The sequence below is a fragment of the Rhinopithecus bieti genome, unplaced genomic scaffold (genome assembly GCF_001698545.2).
Source record: "Rhinopithecus bieti isolate Rb0 unplaced genomic scaffold, ASM169854v2 scaffold_5002, whole genome shotgun sequence".
In the NCBI taxonomy this organism is placed as follows: Eukaryota; Metazoa; Chordata; class Mammalia; order Primates; family Cercopithecidae; genus Rhinopithecus; species Rhinopithecus bieti.
In genome coordinates this window covers 439272-445307 of record NW_016804830.1, presented here as the reverse complement: position 1 = coordinate 445307, position 6036 = coordinate 439272, and the positions used below count along the sequence as shown (strand labels likewise).

The window sequence follows — 6036 nt, the reverse complement described above, 5'->3', positions numbered from 1 at the left end:
AAGCTCTTCTTACTGAAAATGGTCTGGAGGGAGGGAGTCAATCTGCCAACAGATATGAAGTAACCAGGTGGGCTGAGTTTAGAGGATGCAATGGACAAAGGAGCAGCAGCCCAAAAGGGACTAGCAGGCAACTGCTACTGAGTCACGGGTTCCATATCAGTTCAAGCTTCAGTCCTTAAGGGATATGAGAATTTCTGTGGAGTGACATGCAGCACAATTTAGGCAATCACCTCCCCCATGTCAGAATCCAGAAAATAACTAAGGAGCATTCTGCACAGACTTCAGGAAACCTGATTGATATCTACCTTCCTGGTTCATCATGCTCAGGGGACAGAGGGCTATGATCTCTCCAGCACAGCTCTGTGCAACGTGTGAGAAGATGGAACTTTCAAATAAACCCCTGGACTTAAGACAAGGCTGAAATTTTATTTGAAGGGATTTGCTTTCGATTTCATTTTTTTAAATGCATTTTTAATAACAAACCTATTCAATCAAAAGGGGGTATTTGACTGTTTGGAACAGCAGTGGGATCACCCTCAATGTAATTTGGATCCTTTCCTAAACCCATGTCCTTTGATTCTGCCAGCTCAGGTCTCTCCTCAGCCGGTAACTCACAAAGCATGGTTGTCAGTGGTGTGGAAAAAACTCAGCTAGGAGTGTCCCTAAAGACACCTCCAGACCCATCCCGGCCAAACAAGACAATCAGTTCCCATTCATTGGACACCAACAAGTGACATCACACAGACAATGTAAATGTTGAAGCGGGAAGGACTGTGAGGGGCACATAGTCCCAGCCCCTCTCACAACATTGAGACCCCCATGGCCAATCTGCTGGACCACCAGGAAGGAGTGTGAACTATTCTACCTCCTGTACCTTCCTCCTCCTAGAGAGGGAGGCCGCCGAAGAATGATACACCCCTGGGGCTTATCACCAACCTTCCTGGTTTGGGGATCATGGGAGAAGCAATGAGGAGCATTCTTAGGTCTAATGGGCAGGTCTTAAATGAAAACTCCTAAGAAAACCAGGGAGATGATAGGTGCTGCTAATCTCTGGGGTTGGGATGCTCCAAGAGGTCATGGAAGCCCAGCTAATGTCAGGGAGCTGGAGTTGCTGGAGCTTGAGCAGATCTGAGTTAGGCACCAGGAGGTTTTACACAGATTCCTTCAGTTCGGAAGAGGGCCTGCAGACGACGCTCCCCGGAGAGCCACCGGTGGGCAGGAGGGAAAAGCAGAGGCTGCGGGAAGCTAGCAGATGGTGGTGGGTGGTGCAGTGGACTGAACGACGCCCCTCGTGGTGGAGTGGAGAGCTGCATGGCCAGCCCGCAGCCTGTGGCCGTGAGGCCCTGGAGTCCCAAGAAAAGCTCCAGGTACCTGGGAGAATTTGACCAGGGTGGGAGCCAGGGGTTGGAGTTGGCAGTGGTTGGTGTCCCTAACGCCAGGGAGGGCAGTGGGGCAAGGTCATATTCACTTTGAGCTGAGTCTGCGTCTTTATAAGTTTGCTCATTTTGACAAATTTGTGACACATTCAATTCAACATTTTCCTAAAGATGTTGAAATCCTAGTAGAGTTGAGATAGTCTGGTAGTCATGTAGACCTTCTCGGTCCAGTAACAGTGGCAGAGTCAGGACTTCATCTAAGCAGATCATCTCAAATTTAACATATTCTCAGCACAGCAGCCAGAGGCATCCTGTAAGAGCCTGCAGATGATATCCCTCTTCTGTTCCATCCTGCCTGTGACCTCCCATTCCACCTAGAAAGCGCTTACAAAGATTGCAAGGCCCAGCGTGCTCTGGCTTCTGACACCTCAGACCTCATCCCTGTGGTCGCCTCTCGATCACCCCATTCCAGTCTTACAGGCCCCTCCCTGGTCTCCAGCACACCAGGCCCATGGGTGCTGCCCTAGCTGCTCCTTCTGCCTTGATCTTCCCCTAGGTGCCCCCATGACCCCAGCCCTCTCCCGGTTAGTTCTTTGCTGGAGCATCATCTCACAAAGGCTAACCTGACCCCTCTGTTTTAAATTGTAGCACCCCCACCATTCCTATGCCCCTCCCCAGAACTTGGAACCATCTGACATCCTGAATGTCTAAGTCATCTGCTTATTGCCTGGCTGCTCCACTAGAAGGTAAAACCCTGTTGGGGTTGGGATTTTTGTCTATTTCACTGACCACTCACTGATGAGCGCCTAGAATAGCACCTGGCATGTGGTAAATACTCCAAAAATGTCTGTTGAATGAATAAAGGTGAAGGAGGTGAAGCCTGCTGGCTCTTAGTGTTGACCAACTCAGTCGGCCTGAGCTCCAGATCAAACCACTTTCTAACAGCGCTCCTGCTCCCAGTTCTGCTGGCTCAGCCCCGGCTCTCGACTCCCATATCTGCTTTCTGCCCTTTCCCATTGCCTGGTTTAACTCTGTGTCTCCCCACCACCCCCACCATGACAACAGGGGCCATGCACATGGGCCTCAGATCAGCATTTCCCACAGCAGTGATCCACCTACCTCACCCCAGCATTTCCCACGGCAGTGATCAGCCTGTCTCCATAACAACCTTCCTTGATTCTGAGACTCTTAATGAGTACCCCAGTCCTTCACAGCCTCTCTTTCAGTCAAAGCAATCCCAATATCTTTTTAAAACATCTTGTACCATCCGTTTGACCAACATAGATGATCCTGTAGCCACAGGAGAAGCCACCCTCAGGAGAAGGCTTGTCGGGCCAGGCAGGGTTTCTCTCAGTGCTGGGCCTGCCTGTGAGCCTCCAGAACAGGATAAATCTGGCCCAAGGTGCCTCTCGACAGAATCACCACCATGCCAGAGCGAAGAAGAAGGGTCCATTTTTGAGGCTGCTCCCTAAAGTACAGGAACATGTGTTCTCAGAATCATCAAGTGCTGGAGGACCCAAAAGAGAAGCTCAGTAGACACAGGCCCCATGCTTCCAAGGCAAAGCCTTCCAGGCTCACCGATGTTACCATCCAGAGCTGGCATCTCAACAGCCCCACACAGACACAGGATTTCTCAGAGCCATGGAGCACAACAGAAACACCAGCCATCTGTCTCTTGAAATTTTCAAGGAAGGGGTCCCGCATAGCTTGGAAGACACATTAAGGCAAGTTTTGTGCTTATACCATGTTGTGTGTGCAGAACGTTCGTGTCTTCCCTTGGATGATCCGAGTGTGAAACAGGCAGGTTCCCATCTACTGCCCCCCACTTGATCTCAGCCAGGGGTCCCAGCAGTTCTGGAAGCCCACAGGAGTGAGATAAGGCCTGCAAAACTGCTGAGGAGAGAGAGCAAATCCCAGCCGAGCAATGTTCCCAATCGCTCTGCGCCAAACTCAGTTGAAATGAGACACTTTTCAGAAACAATTTCTGGGTAAGTGGTGGAGAAAATAAGAACACTGTGAACACGTGGAGGAAAGAAAGGAGCAGCCACCCGAGAGCAGAGATGGCTCTTCGTCCATCAGGTGGAGCGAGCTGGGACGAAGCACGTTCCTCACACTCCGTCACACAGAGGCATCGGCTGGGACAATGACTTGTGTGGGTTGTCATGACGATGAAATTGAAACTAGGATAAACAATAGCCACTCAGCCAGCAACCTAACCTCTGAGCTGACCTGTCATTTTGATTGCAGCCACCTGGGCCCCACATAGACATCAGGAGATGAACATCTCTCGGGGCAGACTTTGATAACAGGTGGCTAAACATGAGGCTGGAAATCAACTGAATCTTTTTGCTCTTCTGTAAGCCAAGCTAGGGAATTCAGCAGCATCCTCTATAAGGTCCCCAGAGCCTGTGGAGGGACAACAGAGCACATAAAGTTAATGCAATGGACCCGAAGACACACAGCATCTCAGCAGAAAAGGCTAGGAATTGCTACCCCATCCTAAATTCAAAATCCCTTTGGAAATCATTGCCTGCTCACTAAGGGTAGCACTTCTAAAGCTCAACAGGGCTTCCTGGCATTCCTCACCAAATGGACCGGGGCAAAATTTAATTATTGTCTCTGTTAGAACTTGAAAATCCCTTTGCAGTTCTAAGGCAAATGCAAATGCAGTTTCTGTGGACTCTGTGCCACCCTCCCTTCCTTCTCTGGTTGCCTCAGACACATCTGCAGAAGCTGAGCACTAGGAAAGAGAATAGAATATGCCCCAAAGGGCTCAACTTGACTTTAAAAAATTGTATTATTATTTATATTTAATAGCAGCTTCAGAGAAAGCAGCAGATCCTAGGGCATGGCAGAAATGCAAATGCTAACTGATTGTTATTCTTACAGAAACTTAGAATTCTAAAGTTTAATCATCCTCATTAGCATAATTTGGGTGACTTCAGTCCATAACCTTATCCTGGAGTTGATTATTTATGGCGCCCTGAACAGAAGTCGAAAATTAACTTTGATTTAATGTAACAATTCCATCCCCAATATAATTCATAATGCAGATACATTTGTCAAAAATAAATCAGGCTGCTCACCCATCTCAGAACAGGAAAGCAAGAAAGGAATAGAAAGAGAATCCCTAATCTTTTCTTTCTGTAGTTGTTCTGGCTCTCCCTTCGCCTGCTCAAGTCTGCGCTTGCTCAGGGACTAGCTTTGGAGAAGGCTGAGAGCTTCAGGGTGGAGAAAAATCTAGGGATCAGGCAGACAGGCCAGGAGGGAGTAGAGGTTCTCTCGGGATGAACATCTTGCATCTCCTGAGGGCTTTATCCAAGGAAGCAGCTTTCTAACAAGACAGGATGAAAAAGTCGTCCCAGGGAGCTCATCTGGTGGGAGGGTTGTGCGGAGAGCTTAAGGTAACCCCTTGCATGTGTTTGAAGTTTTTTTTTTAACAGTTTGCTTCCACCTGTAGTATTTCGTTTAATCCTCACCACTTTAGGCAGGGCAGCTGGGAACTGAGGCCTGAGGAAGTTAAGCAACTTGTCTCTGTCCCACAGCTTGTAAAAGGCAGCGTTGACCCTGGGATCCTGGTCTGCTGGCTCCTCAGGCAGTGCTCTCGGGCTGTCTGCATGTGGAAGGAAAGGTGCTTGGGTATGCAGCCTGTCTCCTGGCCCAGGGAAGCAGAGCGCTTATGGACTCCATCAAGGACTTGGGGTGACAAGGGGAGATGATGCTCCCAGAGCAGACAGGAGCAATTTTCAAGACATTACCAGCTCACCAATTTCCAAGAGCTCAGAAGCAGCCTTTACTGCTTCTACAGAAAACACTTAGAAAATATAAGTCCCAGGGCCGGGCAAGGTGGCTCACACCTGTACTCCCAGCACTTTGGGAGGCCAAGGTGGGCGGATCACTTTGAAGTCAGGAGTTCGAAACCAGCCTGACCAACATGGTGAAACCCCATCTCTACTAAAAAATATAAAAATTAGCCAGGCGTGGTGGCATGAGCCTATAGTCCCAGCTACTTGGGAGGTTGGGACAGAAGAATCATTTGAACCAGGGAGGCAGAGGTTGCAGTGAGCCGAGATGGCACCACTGCACTCCAGCCTGGGCAACAAGAGCAAAATTCCATCTAAAATATGTGTGTGTGCGTGTGTGTGTGTGTATTCCCCACACATAGGGCAAAAAGAACCCTAGGAGACCTCTCCTAGATGATGGGTCAGAGTTATCCTAGGATTATGGTTAGACTTACAGACTTACCTCACTATGAATAGATTTGCCTCTGCAAGGTACCAAGTTCTCTACCAAGGAAGAAATCTCTTTCCATGGATAGTACCAAGGAGCCAGACGGGCACTTCTGTGGAGCTCTTCCTCCCTGCTAATTCTCTGTCTGGACTGCTGAAGCCACCTAGACATGCCAAGTTTTAGTGGCAACAGGTTTGCCTGCCAGTAACCAACATCCTTTACCTCCTCCCCACAAGCACCTACAGGCTGACAATGCCAACTCTCCCTTTTCCATGCCAGGCAGAGCTGATGCTATCTCACAAAGGGCAGCAGAACCCTGTGCCAACAGCCAGAGTCTGGCCCAGTGGCTGGCAGGAAAGTGACCACATTCAGACTATGCCATTTGGCTCTTTGGCTTCTGCTCTGAAAAAAAAAAAAAAAAAAAAAAAAA

The 6036-nt window shown here is 49.0% G+C and overlaps 1 long non-coding RNA gene across 3 annotated transcripts in view; it reads right to left on the bottom strand.

Annotated features, from left to right (window-relative positions):
* Positions 1-475: 475 nt before the first annotated feature.
* The window catches only part of LOC108528609 (uncharacterized), a 19182-nt gene continuing 13621 nt past the window's right edge, over positions 476-6036 (bottom strand). The window contains exons 5-7 of one of the 3 annotated variants that reach the window (XR_001885228.1): positions 5622-5769; positions 4856-4989; positions 476-3782 (exon numbers count right to left, since the gene is read on the bottom strand). This is a non-coding gene — a long non-coding RNA (uncharacterized LOC108528609). The remainder of the gene's footprint in view (positions 3783-4855; positions 4990-5621; positions 5770-6036) is intronic. The other 2 variants (XR_001885227.1, XR_001885226.1) reach the window with 2 other exon arrangements.